Source organism: Elephas maximus, chromosome X, assembly GCF_024166365.1.
Source record: "Elephas maximus indicus isolate mEleMax1 chromosome X, mEleMax1 primary haplotype, whole genome shotgun sequence".
NCBI lineage: Eukaryota > Metazoa > Chordata > Mammalia > Proboscidea > Elephantidae > Elephas > Elephas maximus.
In genome coordinates, this window is record NC_064846.1 from 6610693 (window position 1) to 6628801 (window position 18109).

Below are 18109 nucleotides of genomic sequence, written 5' to 3' on the forward strand. Positions count from 1 at the left end.
TTTTTTTGGCTTCTTTTGGGTTTTTCCTTGCCTCTCACCTCCTCCCCCTCCTTTCCCTGAAAACACCTGACTCCGTGTGCTTCTTCTTGACAGGCTGTGAAGAACTGATTGGCTGGGGAATTGCTTCCCCAGTCTGCTCCACCATGTTGGTGGGATCACTGGGGGCTTTTTTTTTCTTTTTCTTTTCTGCATGTTTGTTTTCTCTTTCTCTTTTTCTTCATTTCTCGGTTTCTTATCTCTTTCCATGTACCTTCTTTTCCTGTCTCCCAAATACCTGAGGCTGTGTGCCATCTCCAACCCTTCTAACTAGGCTGCACTGTGCGACCTGGGAGCCCACTGTCCCAGTCTGTGCAGCCATGCCAGTGCAATCCCTGGGGACATTTATTGAATTTTTTGTTTTTGTTTATTTTCAGTTTTCCTTTTCCTCATTTCTCCATTTCTCGTCTCTCCACACCAACAGCAGGCTCCCTCAGCACTTCTTTTTTTTTCGGCACTTTTTCTCTCTCCTCTCTCTTCTGTCCCATACCCAATCTAGCTCCACACAACACAACCGCCCCCCTTCCCCTCCCTCCTCCTGCCTATCTACACCGTGTGCTGAACATTGCACCCCTGAGCAGCACAGGCATGGCCTACCAGAAACTGCCCTTCACTGACCCCTGACTCACCTTGTCGGCCCCAGTACATGCCATAAACAACTCATCCAAGCCCTGCCCCTTCAGCTGAACCTGCCCTGCTGCACCACAGCTGAGCGACTGGCCCTACACATTGGACAAGGTGAAAAATATCCTGCCCACAAACAAGCAAACAACAAACAACATATAGCCCGCCTACTCAGACATAACCAAATAAAACAAAAAAGCAGGATGAGACAAACAAATTTACAATCAATAAACAAATAAAATAACTACTGAATTTCTAGAAGACAATAGGCAATATCAAAACATAAAAAAAAAAAGAACAGGGCGGTTCCAGTAGGCATCCAAAATAAAACACCAGATGACTTTCTAGTAGAAGAAAAGGCACTGGAACTACCTGGCAGGGAATTCTAATCTCTAATATTCAGAGCTGTCTGAGAGTTGAAGCAAAAAGCAGACAAAAAATGAGGAAAAAATAGGCAAATTTATAGAAAATACAGACAGAAAAATGGAAGAATTCAGAAAAATAATACAGGAACAAAATGTCAAAATAAATTCACAACTGGAAATCATACAAAAATAACAATTAGAAATATACACAACAAGATTTTAAAAATGGACAATGACATAGAAGGTCTGAGGAGCAGGTCTGAAACAATGAAAGACAGGATCAGTGAAATTGAAGACAAATACTTGAATACCACTTTGTTCAAGGTAAAATCAGAAAAAAGAATGAAGAAAAATGAAGAAACCCTGAGAATGATGTGGGATACAATCAAAACAAAAAATCTGCAAGTGATCGGAGTTCCAGAACAGGGGGAGAAAATGGAAAACACAGAGAGGATCACTGAAGGACTGCTGACAGAAAACTTCCCTAATATCAGGAAAGATGAAAAGCTGACCATCCAAGAAGCTCAACAAACACCATATAGGATAAACCCCAAAAGAAAATCACCAAGGCATATCATAATCACAATCACTAAAACCAAAGACAAAGAAAGAATCCTGAGAGCAGCTCGAGAAAAACGAAAAGTCATATACAGAAGGGAAACAGTAAGACTAAGTTCTGATTATTTGGCAGAAACCACACAGGCAAAAAGGTAATGGGATGACATATATAAAACCTTGAAAGAAAAAAATTGCCAACCATGAATAATATATCCTGCAAAACTCTCATTCAAATATGATGGTGAAATTAGGACATTTCCAGACAAATAAAAATTAAGGGGATATGTAAAAACCAAACCAAACTTATAGGAATTATTACAGGGACTCCTTCAGTTTGAGAACAAACAACAGCAGACGACAGCCTGAATCTAGGATACAAGATCGCACCAGCCAGATACCAATCTAGGAAATGAACTCTGAAGGACTATTAAAAGCAAAAGATTTACAACAGGGAACCAGCGAGGCTAACCTGTAAATGACAACAACATCAGAACAATAAAAGAGGGAATAAACAATGTAGATATAGCATTTTCTAATGAAGACGAAGGCAAGGTGATACCAAGTAATAATAGACTGGTTCAAACTTAGGAAGATAAGGGTAAATTTCAAGGAAAACAAAAAGAAAGTTAACAAACCTACTCATCAAAATAAAAAGGAGACATATAAAGTCTCAGTAAAAACAAAATCTACAAAAACAAAAGAAGTGGAAAAAAAACCCACCACAAACAAAAGGAATTCAGCACAGGAGAGTAAGAGGACGAAGAAAACATCGGCACCACACACACACAAAAAAAAGGCACTACAAAATGACAGCAATAAACTCACACCTATCAATAATTACGCTGAACGTAAATGGCCTAAATGCACCCGTAAAGAGCCAGAGAGTGACAGAATGGATTAAAAAAAAAAAAAAAAAAACAGGATCCATCAATATGCTGTCTAAAAGAGACACACCTTAAAAACAAAGAGAAATTTATTAAAAATCAAAGGATGTAAAAAAATACATCAAGCAAACACCTACCAAAAAAGAGCAGGAGTGGCAATACTAATCTCAGATAGACTTGAAAACAAAATCTACCATAAAAGATAAAGAAGGGCACTATATAGTGATTAACAGGATGGTCCATCATGAAGACATAACCATATTAACATCTATGCACCGAATGACAGGGCTCCAAAATACATAAGACAAACTCTAACAGCACTGAAAAGAGAAATTGATAGTTCCACAATAATAGTAGGCTTCAACATACCACTCTCAGTAAAGGACAAATCTAGAAAGAAACTCAACAAAGATACAGAAAATCTAAAGGCCGCAATTAGGCAACTTGACCTCACAGACATATACAGAACACTCCACCCAACAGCTGCAAAGTACACATTCTTTTCCAACACACATGGAACATTTTCCAGAATAGACCACATCTTAGGCCACGAAGCAACCCTCAACAAAATCCAAAACACTGAGATAATACAAAGTATCTTCTCTGATCACAACGCCATCAAAGTAGAAATTAACAACAGGAAGCACAAGGAAAAAAATCGATTGTATGGAAACTGAATAACACTCTGCTTAAAAACCACCGGGTAAGAGAAGAAATCAAATATGAAATAAAAAAATTCCTATAATTAAATGAGAATGAAAACACATCATACCAAAACTTTTGAGACACAGCAAACGTAGTGCTCAGAGGTCAACTTATAGCAATAGATGCACACACCAAAAAAGGGACAAAATCAAAACATTAAGTACATATCTGGAACAAAATGAGAACAACAAAAGAAGCCCACAGCCACAAGAAGAAAGGAAATAATAAAGATCCGGCCAGAAATAAATGAAATAGAGAACAGAAAACAAAGAATCAACAAAACCAAAAGTTGGTTCTTTGAAAAGATCAACAAAATCAAAAAACCACTGGCCAAACTAACAAAAGAAAAACAGAAAAGGATGCAAATAACCTAAATAAGGAATGAAATGGGGGACATTACAACCAACCAAACTGAAATAAAAAGGAGCATAACAGAGTATTACAAAAAACCATACTGCAACAAATTGGAAAACCTAGAACAAATGGACAAATTTCTACAAATGCATTACCTACCCACACTAACACAAAATAACATTGAAAATCTGAACTGACCAATGACAAGAGATCGAAAAGGCAAAAAAAAAAAAAAAAAAAAAAACTCCCAACAAAAAAAACCCTTGCTCAGATGCCTTTGCTGGAGAATTCTTCCAAACATTCAGAGAAGAGCTTACACCAGTACTATGCAAACTATTTTAGGGCATAGAAAAGGAAGGGTTACTTCTGAATTCATTCTATGATGCCGGCATAACCCTTATATCAAAACCAGGCCAAAAAAAATTACAGATTAATATCTCTCATGAATATAGATGCAAAAATTCTCAATAAAATTCTAACCAACAGAATTCAGCATCATATCAAAAAAATGATACACACAACCAAATAGGATTCATACCAGGCATACAAGGATAGTTCAACATTAGAAAATCAATCAATGTAATCTACCACAAAAATAAAAGAATCACATGATCATCTCGATCAATGCAGAAAAGTCACTTGACAAAGTTCAACACCCATTCCTGATTTAAAAAAAAAAACTCTCAATAAAACAGGCATAGAAGGGTAATTCCTCAACATACTAAAGGCATCTATACAAAACCAACAGCCAACATCATTCTTAATGGAGATAGGCTGAAAACACTCCCCTTGAGAACAGGAACAAAACGAGGATGGCTTTTATCACCACTCCTTTTTTTTTTTTTATTTAACATTGTGTTGGAAGTCCTAGCTAGAGCAATAAGGCAAGAAACAGAAATAAAGGGCATCCAAATTGGTAATGAAGAAGTTAAACTCTCCCTATTTGCGGATGATATGATACTATACATAGAAAACCCAAAAGGCTTCACAAGAAAACTACTGGAACTAATAGATTTAGCAGAGTAACAGGCTACAAGACAAAAACACAAAAATCAGTTGGATTCATATATATCAGTAATGTGACTGACAAAAAGGAAATGAGGAAAACAATACCATTTATAATAGCCCCTAAAAAATAAAATACTTAGGAATAAATCTCACCAGGGATGTAAAAGACCTGTACAAAGAAAACTACAAACCACTACTGCAAGAAACCAAGAGACCTACATAATGGAAAAACATACGATGCCAATGGATAGGTAGACTCAACAATGTGGAAACGACAATTCTACCCAAAGGAATCTACGAATACCATGCAACCCCAATCCAAATACCAACAACATTCTTTAAAGAGATGGAAAAATTAATCATTAACTTTATATGGAAAGGGAAGAGGCCTCGGATAAGTAAAGCACTATTGAACAAGAATAAAGTAGGAGGACTCACACTACTTGACCTCCTCAGAACCTACTATACAGCTATGGTAGTCAAAACAACCTGATACTGGTACAATGACAGATACATTGACCAATGGGACAGAATTGAGAATCCAGATGTAAATCCATTTCCCTACGGTTACCTAATATTCGACAAGGTCCCAAAGTCCATCAAATGGGGAAAACACAGTCTTTTTAACAAATAGTGCTTGCAAAACTGGATGTCCATCTGCAAAAAAATGAAACAGGACCCATACCTCACACCCTACACAAAAACTAACTCAAAATGGATCATAAGACCAAAAACTATAAAGATCATAGAAGAAAAAATAAGACCAATACTAGAGACCCTAATACATGGAATTAACAGGATAGAAAGCATAACTAATTACACACAAACTCTAGAAGATAAGCTAGATAACTGAGATCTTCTAAAAATTAAACATTTATGCTCAAGACTTTACCAAAAGAGTAAAAAAAGAACTTACAGACTGGGAAAAAATTTTTGGCTATTACAAATCTGACAAAGGTGTAATCCCTAAAATCTACAGGAAAATTCAGTACCTCCACAACAAAAAGACAAATAACTCAATTAGAAAATGGGCAAAGGAAATGAACAGACACTTCGCCAAAGAAGACATTCAAGCAGCTAACAGACACGTGAGGAAACGCTTGTGATCTCTAGCCATTAGAGAAATACAAATCAAAACCACAATGAGATACCATCTCACCCCAGCATTACTGGAACAAATTAAAAAAAACAACAACAAAAGGAAATAATATATGTTGGAGAGGCTGCGGGGAGGTTGGAACTCTCATGCACTGCTGGCGGGAATGCAAAAGGATACAACCACTTTAGGAAACTATATGGGACTTCCTTAAAAAGCTAGAAAAAAAAAATACCATATGATCCAGCAATTTCACTCCTAGGAATATATCCTAGAGAAAAATGTCTATTCACATGAATAGACATATGCACACCCATGTTTACTGCAGCATTGTTCACAATAGCAAAAAGATGGAAACAACCTAGATGCCCTTCAACAGAGGACCTGATAAACTATGGTACATACACACAATGGAATACCACACAACGATAAAGAACAATGATGAATCTGCGAAGCATCTTACAACATGGATGAATCTGGAGGACATTATACTGAGTGAAATAAGTCAATCAAAAAAGGACAAATATTGTATGAGACCACTGCTGTAAAAACTCATGAAAAGGTTTCCACACAAAGAGAAACAATCTTCGATGGTTGCCAGGGAGGGGAGGGGCGGGGATGGAAAAACACTAAATAGACAATAGGTAAGTGGTAGCTTTGGTGAAGGGTAAGACAGTACAGGATACTGGGGAAGCCAGCACAACTTGTAACAAGGCAAGGTCATAGAAGCTCCATAGATACATCCAAACTCCCTGAGGGACCAAATCACTGGGACGGGGGCTGTTGGAACCATGGTCTCAGGGAACATGTAGCTCAATTGGCATAACATAGATTATAAAGAAAATGTCCTACTTTAGTACAACCAGAATGCTCCTTAAAGCAAGGATGGCAGGACATTCTACTTTGGTGAGTAGCATCTGGGGTCTTAAAAGCCTGTGGGTGGCTATCTGAGATACTCCATCAGTCTCACCCTGTTAGGAGCAAGGAAGAATGAAGAAAACAAAAGACATTAGGGAAAGTTTAGTCTAAAGGACTAATGGACCACAACTACCACAGCCTCCAACAGTCTGAGTCCAGCACAACTGGATGGTGCCCAGCTGCCACCGCTAACTGCTCTGACAGGGATCACAACAGAGGGTCCCGGACAGAGCTGGAGGAAAATATAGAACAAAATTCTAACTCACAAAAAAAGACCAGACTTACTGGCCTGATAGAGACTGGAGGAACCCCAAGAGTATGGCCCCAGACACCATTTAGCTCAGTAATGAAGTCACTCCTGAGGTTCACCCTTCAGACAAAGATTAGACAGGACCATAAAACAAAATGTGACTAAAGCAGCACAGGAGCCCAGGGGCAAGGACTAAGGTAGGAGGGGACAGGAAAGCTGGAAACAGGGAACCCAAAGTGGAGAAGGGAGAGTATTGACATGTTGTAGGATTGTTAACCAATATCATAAAACAATATGTGTACTGTTTAAGGAGAAGCTAGTTTGTTCTATAAACCTTCATTTGAAATACAATTTAAAAAATGAAATGACTTCATCTCTTAGACTACTGAGAAAAAAGGGCTTGGGGAGGGGTGGGAGATTCACAAGCTAATAGAAGTTATTATCACAAACTAAGGAGCCCTGGTGGCGCAGTGCTTAAAGCGTTCAGCTGCTAACTGAAAGGTTAGCAGTTCAAACCCACCAGCTGCTCCATGGGAGAAAGATGTGGGAGTCTGCTTCTGTAAAAATTACAGCCTTGGAAACCCTATGAGGCAGTTCTACTCAATCCTATAGGGTTGCTATGAGTAGGAATCGAACCAACTTTGATGGTTTTTTTTTTTTCCTCCAGCCCGGATGACTTATTCTGAGAGATTGTTGCTGTTGTGAGCTGCTGTCAAGTCAGTTCCAACTCATAGCGACCCTACGCACAACAGAATGAAACACTGCCCAGTCCTGCGCCATACTTACAATCTTTGTTATGCTTCAGCACACTGTTGCAGCCACTGAGTCAATCCACCTCACTAAAGGTCTTCCTCTTTTCCACTGACCCGGTACTTTGCCAAGCATGATGTCCTTCTCCAGGGGCTGATTCCTCCTCACAACATGTCCAAAGTATGTAAGACACAGTCCTGCCATCCTTGCTTTAAGGAGCATTCTGGTTGTACCTCTTCCAAGACAGATTTATTCGTTCTTTTGGGAGTCCGTGGTATATTCAATATTCTTTGCCAACACCACAATGCAAAGATGTCAATTCTTCTTAGGTCTTCCTCATTCATTGTCCAGCTTTCACATGCATATGATGCGAATTGAAGATACCATGGCTAGGGTCAGGCGCACCTTAGTCTTCAAGGTGACATCTTCACTTTTCAACACTTTAAAGAGGTCTTTTGCAGCAGATTTACCCAATGCAATGTGTTGTCTGATTTCTTGACTGCTGCTTCCATGGCTGTTGATTGTGGATCCAAGTAAAACGAAATCCTTGACAACTTCAATCTCTTCTCCAATTATCGTGAAGTTGCTCACTGGCCCAGTTGTGAGGATTTTTGTTTTGTGTTGAGGTGCAAGCCATACTGAAGGCTGTGGTCTTTGATCTTCATTAATAAGTGCTTCAAGTCCTTTTCACTTTCAGCAAGCAAGGTCATGTGATCTGCATAAGGCAAGTTGTTGATGAGTCTTCCTCTAATCCTGATGCCTGGTTCTTTTTCATATAGTCCAGCTTCTCGGATTATTTGCTCAGCATACAGATTGAATAGGTATGGTGAAAGATTGCAGCCCTGGCACACACCTTTCCTGATTTTAAACCACTCAGTATCCCCTTGTTCTGTCCAAACGACTGCCTCTTGATCTATGCAAAGGTTCCTCATAAGCACAATTAAGTGTTCTGGAATTCCCATTCTCCACAATGTTATTTATAATTTGTTATGGTCCACACAGTCGAATGCCTTTGCATAGTCAATAAAATACAGGCAAACATCCTTCTGGTAGTCTCTGCTTTCAGCCAGGATCCATCTGACATCAGCAATGATATCCTTGGTTCCACGTCCTCTTCTGAAACCGGCCTGAATTTCTGGCAGTTCCCTGTTGATATACTGCTGCAGCCGTTTTTGAACGATCTTCAGCAAAATTGTGCTTGGGTGTGATATTAATGATATTGTTCTATAATTTCCACATTTGGTTGGATCCCCTTTCTTGGGAATAGGCATACATATGAATCTCTTCCAGTCAGTTGGCCAGGAAGCTGTCTTCCATATTTCTTGGCATAGACGAGTGAGCACCTCCAGCACTGCATCTGTTTGTTGAAACATCTCAATTGATATTCCGTCAATTCCTGGAGCCTTGTTTTCTGCCAATGCCTTCAGGAGAGCTTGGACTTCTTCCTTCAGTACCATCAGTTCCTGATCATATGCTAGCTCTTGAAATGGCTGAAGATCAACTAACTCTTTTTGGTATAATGACTCTGTGTATTCCTTCCATCTTCTTTTGATGCTTCCTGCATCTTTTAATATTTTCCCCATAGAATCCTTCACTATTGCAACTCCAGGCTTGAATTTCTTCTTCAGTTCAGCTTGAGAAACACTGAGCGTGTTCTTCCCTTTTGGTTTTCTATCTCCAGCTCTTTGCACATGTCATTATAATACTTTACTTTGTCTTCTCGAGATGCCCTTTCAAATTTTCTGTTCAGTTCTTTTACTTCATCATTTTTTCCTTTTGCTTTAGCTACTGGACTTTCAAAAGCAAGGTTCATAGTCTCTTCTGACATCCGTTTAGGTATTTTATTTCTCTCCTGTCTTTTTATTGACCTCTTGCTTTCTTCATGGATGATGTCCTCGATGTCATTCCACAATTCACCTGGTCTTCTGTCATTAGTGTTCAACGCGTCAAATCTGTTCTTGAGATGGTCTCTAAATTCAGGTGGGATATATTCAAGGTCGTATTTTGGCTCTCGTGGACTTGCTCTGACTTTCTTCAGTTTCAGCTTGAACATGCATATGAGCAATTGATGGTCTGTTCCACAGTCGGCCCCTGGCCTTGTTCTGACCGATGATATTGAGCTTTTCCATCGTCTCTTTCCACAGATGTAGTCGATTTGATTCCTGTGTGTTCCATCTGGTGAAGTCCATACGTAGAGTTGCCACTTATGTTGGTGAAAGAAGGTATTTTCAATGAAGAAGTCATTGGTCTTGCAAAATTCTATCATCCCATCTCCGGCATTGTTTCCCATCACCAAAGCCATATTTTCCAACTACCGATCCCCCACGTGTCTGTCAGTCCATCACACTGTGGGGGCTTGTGTACTGCTGTGATGCTGGAAGCTATGCCACCAGTATTCAGATACCAGCAGGGTCACCCATGGCAGACAGGTTTCAGCTGAGCTTCCAGACTAAGACAGACTAGGAAGGAGGATCTAGTAGTCTACTTCTGAAAGGCATTTGCCAGTGAAAACCTTATGAATAGCAGCAGAACACTGTCTGATATAGTGCTGGAAGATGAGCCCCCCAGGTTGCAAGGCACTCAAAAGATGACTAGGGAAGAGCTGCCTCCTCAAAGTAGAGTCGACCTTAATGACGTGGATGGTGTGAAGCTTTTGGGACCTTCATTCGCTGATGTGGCACGACTCAAAATGAGAAGAAACAGCTGCAAACATCCATTAATAATCGGAACTTGGAATGTACAAAGTATGGATCTAGGAAAATTGGAAATCGTCAAAAATGAAATGGAATGCATAAACATTGATATCCTAGGCATTAGTGAGCTGAAACGGACTGGTATTGGCCATTTTGAATTGGACAATCATATAGTCTACTATGCTGGGAATGACAACTTGAAGAGGGATGGTGTTGCATTCATCATCAAAAAGAACATTTCAAGATGTATCCTGAAATACAACACTGTCAGTGATTGGATAATATCCACACGCCTACAAGGAAAATCAGTTAATAGGACTATTATTCAAATTTATGCACCAACCACTAAGGCTAAAGATGAAGAAATAGAAGATTTTTATCAGCTGCTGCAGTCTGAAATGGATTGAACATGCAGTTAGGATGCACTGATAATTACTGGTGATTGGAATGCAAAAGCTGGAAACAAGAAAATTCTGAGAGCAGAAGGAGAATATTGCAAAATCTAGAGAATCAGAACCAATTCATCAAGCAAAGCCCACAGCTACAAATATCATTACCAGAAACAAGGGATTTGAAAGCAGATAAAAATACTTAAAATAGGTGGAGAATATTAACAAACAGAAGGATAATGATAAACATAGGATTCACAGATGAATTAGATAATACACAGAGGTGGAAGCTTTTCTAAAGAAGACTATAAACAAAAAAAAAAAAGATGAGGTTGGGGAGGGAGAGTAAACCCCGTAAATTAATTACCACCCTAGTAAGAGAGTTTTCTTATTTAATAAAAGAACAGTAAGAATAGTGAAAACAGACATACCAAAATGCTTAAAATGTTGGAAAAGTGGTTGTTTCACAATTACCTTTTGCCATAATTTAAAGAGAAATTAAGAGTTTTATGTTTATTATTTGAAAAATGAAAAGGAAACAGATGAACTTAAAGGAGTACACATGGTACAAAATACAATTTATAATTCAAATACTGGAATTAGAAAAATACAATTGGATCGAAAGGTCTTATTAGTTTCCTATTGTACATAAAATTCCCACAAACTTCCAAAACCAGACCCGTTGCCTTCAAGTCGATTCTGACTCATGGCGACCCTATAGGACAGAGTAGGACTGCTCCATAGGGTTTCCAAGGAACAGCTGGGGGACTGGAACTACCACGCTTCTGGTTAGCACCCGAGCTCTTAACCACAAACTCAGTGGCTTAAAAAAACCCCAAAATTTATTATCTTACAGTTTTGGAGGTCAGAAGTTCAGTAAGAGTTTCACTGGACTAAAATCAAGGGGTCAGCAGGGCTGGCTCCTTCCGGAGGCTCGAGGGGAGAATCTGTTTCCTTGCCTTTTCCAGTTTGAGTCGACCTACATTTCTTATCTCATTACCTCCTTCTTCTATCTTCAAGCCAACAATGGAAAGTTGAGTCCTCCTCATATCAAATCACTCTGCCTCCTTCTCCCACATGTAAGGATCCTGGAGACTACAACTAGGTTACCCAGAGAATCCAGGATAATCTCCCTATTTTAAGGTCAACTGAATAACAACCTTAATTCCATCTGCTTCCTTAATTTCCTTTGCCACGTAACATGTTCACAAGTTCCAAGGATCAGGATGTAGACTTTTTTTGGTCGGGGCGGGGGGCGGCACTAGTCTCTCTACGCAACCCTATAAAAAGGTCACTGGATTGTAAAATAAAATCTAAATCTGTTGCATTCCAGAGTCACACTTGAAACCAATGTCAAAAGTCAAACCAGCTATAAGAAAGGAGATAACAAAGGTTTACCAGGCCTGGGTAAGGACAAGGGAAGCAGTTTATTACCATAGTAAATCATGACAGACTAAGTAGACAAAGTTCCTAAGAAAACTATGGAAATAAGCACTAGAGTAGACAAAAATAGCATGGTTAGACTGAATTAAATATCAGTACACAAAAATACACTTTCTTTACATGCATATGGATCTCTTCAGGGGAAAAAAAGGATCGGGGGCACTAATATATAATGAGCACAAATGGAATTTAAAATTTTAAAAAATTGTTTGAATGCCTGTAATGTGTGGGATATAACAAGATGAGAAAAAAACTGTCTCTACCCACAAGATACTCAAAGACTACTAGGAGTGGTAAAAGGGGATGATTTATCAACAAGTAAGAATGATTTATTGCCCACCACTTGTCTGCAAGTTTGTCATACTGCTATGATGCTGGAAGCTATGCCACAGGTATTTCAAATATCAGCACGGACACCCATGGTGGACAGGTTTCAGCAGAGCTCCCAGGCTAAGACAGACTAGAAAGAAAGGCCTGGAGATCTACTTCTGAAAATTGGCCAATGAAAACCTTATAGATCACAACAGAACATCGTCCAACTCGATTACTCTGGACACGTCTTGAGAAGGGATCAGTCACTAGAGGAAGACATCATGTTGGTGAAGTAGAGAGCCAACGAGGGTGTGAACGACCCTCAGAGAGATGGATTGGCGTAACAGCCACAGCAATGGACTCAAACACGCTGGCAAATGTGAGGATGATGCAGGACCAGGCAATGTTTTGTTCTGTTGTAAGCTAACAACAACAACAATTATGTATTACGGAAAACTGGAGGACTTGGCAGACTAACTTCCCTGGGAAAGCTGGGAAGGTAGGTGGGATTTGAGCAGCAGGTTGAGAAGAGGGAACGCCAGACAAAGGGGATAACATTTTTAAAAGTACAAGACAGTCTGTCATATCCCAGGAGACTGGAACACACAGAATACATCCCGTAAATCTTGGGGTGAGGAGTGGGAGGTTGGGAAGAAAGGGCATTGGAGGCAGTAGGGAGCCACTGAAGATTTTCTTAGCCACAGAGAGTGACATAAGGTACGTAAGAGTGTATAAAGTGATTCTTATGGGTAGAAACTGGAGACAGAAAAGTCTATACAATTCACAATAAACTGACAAAATAGACTGAAAATTGCCTAACCACATGGATCACAGTGAAAAGAACAGAACCCTGGTCTTTTTTTGAGAATAGGAGCAATTTTAAGAGGTTCCGGAACGGGTGTTTCGTCAGTTTCTTCATTATCTTCATGATGGATATCATATGAAATGTTTCTGTATTCTCTTAAAAATGGGAACATTTCTTCAAGAAAAAGAACAAAGTAGGAGGCCTCACACTACTTGATCTCAGAACCTACTATGCAGCAATAGCAGTCAAAACAGCCTGGTAATGGTACAGTGACAGACACATAGACCAATAGAACAGAATCAAGAACCCAGAGACCTAAATCATCCGCCTACAGTCTGCTGATCTTTAAAAAGATTAAAGTTGATTAAATGGGTGAAAAACACATTAAAAACCCATTGCTGTTGAGTGGATTCCGACTCATAGCGACCCTGCAGGACAGGGTAGAACTGCCCCACGGGGTTTCCAAGGAGCAGCTAGTGGATTCAAACTGCCAATCCTCTGTTTAGCAGCCAAGCTCTTAACCACTATGCCACCAGGACTCCAAATGGGGAAAAGACAGTTGTTTTTTTTTTAAACAAATGGTGCTGACAAAACCGGTTAATAATGGGTAGAGACTGGGGGCAGAAAAGTCTACACAATTCACAATACACCAACGAAATGGACTGAAAATTGTCTAACCACAGGGATCTTCGTCAATACTCATTTGTTAAGCAGTGTAGTAGACTTAAGGAGATTATTTGCGTGACTTTATTTGAGCCTCAGGCCCCTCATCGGCAAATTGCAGTTAGTATTACCGCTACCAGATTGTGCCGAGGTAAGGATTAAAAAACCTACCAGACAGCAGTTCTTGCAGGGCATGGCACCAAACAGGTGATTCTTGGTAACTGTTAGCTTCCTTCTTGAAATAATAACTAAAACAAGGAGGAAACAGAACACTATTACAGAATCGTTAAAATACTTCTAACACGTAACTAAAACATCAAAATGTATCTGCTGCAGAAGTTTAAATAAAAGAAAAAGAAAGGGGGAAAAGAAAAAAGAGGCAAAAGGAACACTAGTGAGTGTGCTGAGTTTCTGCAGAAGAAATTTAAAAAAGAAACAGAGTAAGAAGCCAAAATATGTAGTACTAAAACTAAAAGCAGAAATATAGATATAAAAATGGAGCTTATAAATGACACCAGTAACCGGTTCTTTGAAAAAATGAACTACAAACTTGATCAATAAACAAGTTAATGCAATTAGCAAGTTTTAAAGATGTAATTTATGCTTTTTTTTTAACTGGGGGAAGAAAGAATAAGATCTCAACTATGCCAATACAGTTTGAAGCCAAGTCCAAAAAGATGACTGCATATAAAATACCAACCATGATTGGCAAGAAGATAAGAGGCAGCAAGAACACAGTGACACAGAATTAATTAAAAACAGACAAAAAATACAAAAACTCATGGTCAAAGCCCTACGAACCTAAACTACTTTGAGTTACTTCTCTAAGAAGCATTCAGATCAAAGCCCAAGTGTAAAAACAAAAAGAACTGGTCAACATTCAACCATTTCAGGAGGCAGCACATGATCAGGAACTGATGATACTGAAGGAAGAAGAAGCCCAAGCTGCAATGAAGGCACTGATGAAAACAAGGCTCCATGAATTGATGGAATACCAGTTGAGATGCTGTAGAGAACAGATGCAGCACTAGAGGTGCTCACTCACCTATGTCAAGAAATTTGGAAGACAGCTGCCTAGCCAACTGACTGGAAGAGGCCCATACTTGTGCCCATTCCAAAGAAAGGTGACCTAACAGACTGTGGAAATTATTAATATCACACGCAAGTAAAATTATGCTGAAAATCATTCAAAAGCAGCTGCAGCAGTACATCAACAGGGAACTACCAGAAATTCAGGCCAGATTCAGAAGAGGACGTGGAACCAGGGATATCATTGCTGATGTCAGATAAATTCTAGCTGAAAGCAAAGAATACGAGAAAGATGTTTACCTATGTTTTAATGACTACGCAAAGGCATTCGACTGAGTGACTTATAACAAATTATGGATAACACTGCAAAGAATGGGAATGTCAGAACACTTAATTGTGCTCATGCGGAACCTGTACATAAGCCAAGAGGCCGTTGTTAAAAAAAGAACAAGGAGATACTGCATAGTCTGAAATCAGGAAAGGTGTGTGTCAGGGTTGTATCCTTTCGCCATACTTATTCAATCTGTATGCTTAGCAAATGATCTGAGAAGCTGGACTATGTGAAGAAAAACGAGGAATTAGGTCTGAAGGAAGACTCAAAAACAACCTGCAATATGGAGATGACACAACCTTGTGTCCTCAAAGTGAAGAGGACTTGAAGCAGTTACTGATGAAGATCAAAGACTACAGCCTTCAGTATGGATTACATCTTAACATAAAACAAAAATCCTCACAACTGGACCAATAAGCAATATTATAATAAGCGGAGAAAAGATTGAAGTTGTCTAGGATTTCATTTTACCTGGATCCTCAATCAACACCCATGAAAGCAGCAGTCAAGAAATCAAAAGGTGCATTGGGCAAATCTGCTGCAAAAGACCTCTTTAAAGGGTTGAAAAGCAAAGATGTCACCTTGAGGACTAAGGTGGCTGGCCCAAGCCCTGGTATTTTCAATCGCCTCGTTTTTTTTTTTTCATATGCATGCGAAAGCTGGACAATGAATAAGGAAGACTGAAGAACTGAAGCCTTCCGAATTACGTATTGGCGAATAATATTGAATACACCATGGACTGCCAGAAGAACAAACAAATCTGTCTTGGAAAAAGTACAGTTGGAATGTTCCTCGGAAGGGAAGATGGTGAGACTTCGTCTGAAGTACGTTGGACATGTTATCAGAAGGAACCAGTCCCTGGAGAAGGACATTGTGCTTGGTAAAGTAGAGGGTCAGAGAAAAAGAGGAATACCCTCAAGGAGATGGATTGACACAGTGGCTGCAACAATGGGCTCAAACATAACAATGATTGTGAGGATGGTGCAGGAGTGGGCAGTGTTTCATTCCGTTGTGCTTAGGATCGCTATGAGTTGGAACCGACTCGACGGCACCTCTCAGCAATAACCACAAACCAGCTAATGGAGGATCCACTGGATATTCTGGCATTAACGACTACTTCCTAAATGTCAGTTTAGCAATTATGCCCTTAAAAGGAATATAGTTCACTTTCTTCTGATTCTGTAATTTTAACATATTATCACTATGAAGTGTCACACAGACCAAACTACAAAGCTAGTGTTTTCTCTGAAATTTACATGGAGCTTTCCACTCAAGCTGGAATACCCTCTCTTCACTTTGAAGAGAGAAGAAGACAAAGCCACACAGCGAACAGATGATTCTGTGAGTGTCAAAGTTCTGGTATCTATTTTCCCCAAATCAAATCACACAACCGGACTCCTTTTAGCCCTGTCAGTGTTCTCTGGTGCAAGCTGCTGGCTTAACTGGCTCCCATTCCCCAGCTCCCCCATCTTCACAGGGGGGCACATCCCTGCGAGTGATTCCCTGTGTACAGCTTGAGAGAATGGCCCCAAGTGCCCAACTGCTAACTGACACTGAGAAACCATTAAAGGGACTGCACCTCTAACACTGAACAGAACCTTCTTAACAAAACTTAAAGTCTTTTAGGGGCAATGTTAACTGGTTTAAGATGAAAAATGTTTAAGAGTATCTAACCGCTAGATATAAGAAAGCACAAAAGTAAAATAAAAACAAATCACTCTTAAAAAGGACAGAGCCCCTGAGTGGCACAAACGGTTACGTGTTTGACTACTAGCAGAAAGGCTGGCTGTTGAAACCCATCCAGTGGCACCTCAGAAGGCAGCCCTCACAATTTGCTTCCAAAAGGTCAAAGGTTGGAAAACCCTACACTGCACACGAGGTCATCGAGAGCTGGAATCGACTGGACTGCAACTAACAACAGCTTAAAAAGGACTACCAGAAAGGGCACAGGCTGACGAAAACATCCGCATTCAAGTCCTCGCCTGCCACTTGAGGTGTATGATCTTGGGTGAGCTACTCTCCTCTGAGTCTCTTTCCTTATCTGCTTTCTTACATATCAATCAATCAATTAAGAAATGGCTATGTGAAAAAGCACTTTGTAAATTATAAATTTTACCTATTATAGCTGTTGCTCGTATTATAAAACAGGGAAGTTCTGCCACACAATTTCAACAATCTCATTTAGCAATCATTTTTCATGATACTGGGTCATATCTGGCAAAGTACAAATTACCAGTCATAAAGAACATATCTATCACATTCAATTCAAGGCTTAGATCTAAAGTTCTAGTCACCTTGATCCTATGATCCTATGATCCTATGATCCTATGATCAGGCATGACAATCAGAATTCCCAAGGTCAATACTAGAAAACAACTCCTGGAGGCCTAGAAAGCTCCTCTGTTATAACCTGAAACTCCTCCTTCAATCCACTGTCTTTCCCCTACAACAAAGATTTTCCAGTGGTATATGTCTATGTGTACTGAACATCCACTCATTTAGCACATATATTTATCAAGCATCTCAAAATCTTAGCCTTCAAAGAACTCACAGCCAAGAAAAACACGTAATTATCAAGTAATGGAAATGATTTTTTTAATTTTTATTGTGCTTAAAGTGAAAGTTTACAAACCAGGTCACTCTCTCATACAAAAACTTATATACACCTTGCTATATACTCCTTCCCCACGTGTCTGTCAGTATATAGCCTCCCCCACGTGTCTGTCAGTTTGTCGTACTGTGGGGGCTTGCATGTTGCTGTGATGCTGGAAGCTATGCCACTGGTATTCAGATACCAGAAGGGTCACCCATGGAGGACAGGTTTCAGCTGAGCTTCCAGACTAAGACAGACTAGGAAGAAGGACCCGGCGGTCTACTTCTGAAAAGCATTAGCCAG

The 18109-nt window shown here is 39.6% G+C and overlaps 1 protein-coding gene across 4 annotated transcripts in view; it reads right to left on the reverse strand.

Moving 5' to 3' along the window:
• TMEM185A (transmembrane protein 185A) overlaps window positions 1-18109 on the reverse strand; it is a 161607-nt gene that overhangs the window by 133069 nt on the left and 10429 nt on the right. The window contains exon 2 of one of the 4 annotated variants that reach the window (XM_049872228.1): window positions 14025-14101. The exons of the other annotated variants lie outside the window; for them this stretch is intronic. The gene's annotated coding sequence lies outside the window, so the exon portion shown is untranslated. The remainder of the gene's footprint in view (window positions 1-14024; window positions 14102-18109) is intronic. 4 annotated transcript variants of the gene reach the window in all.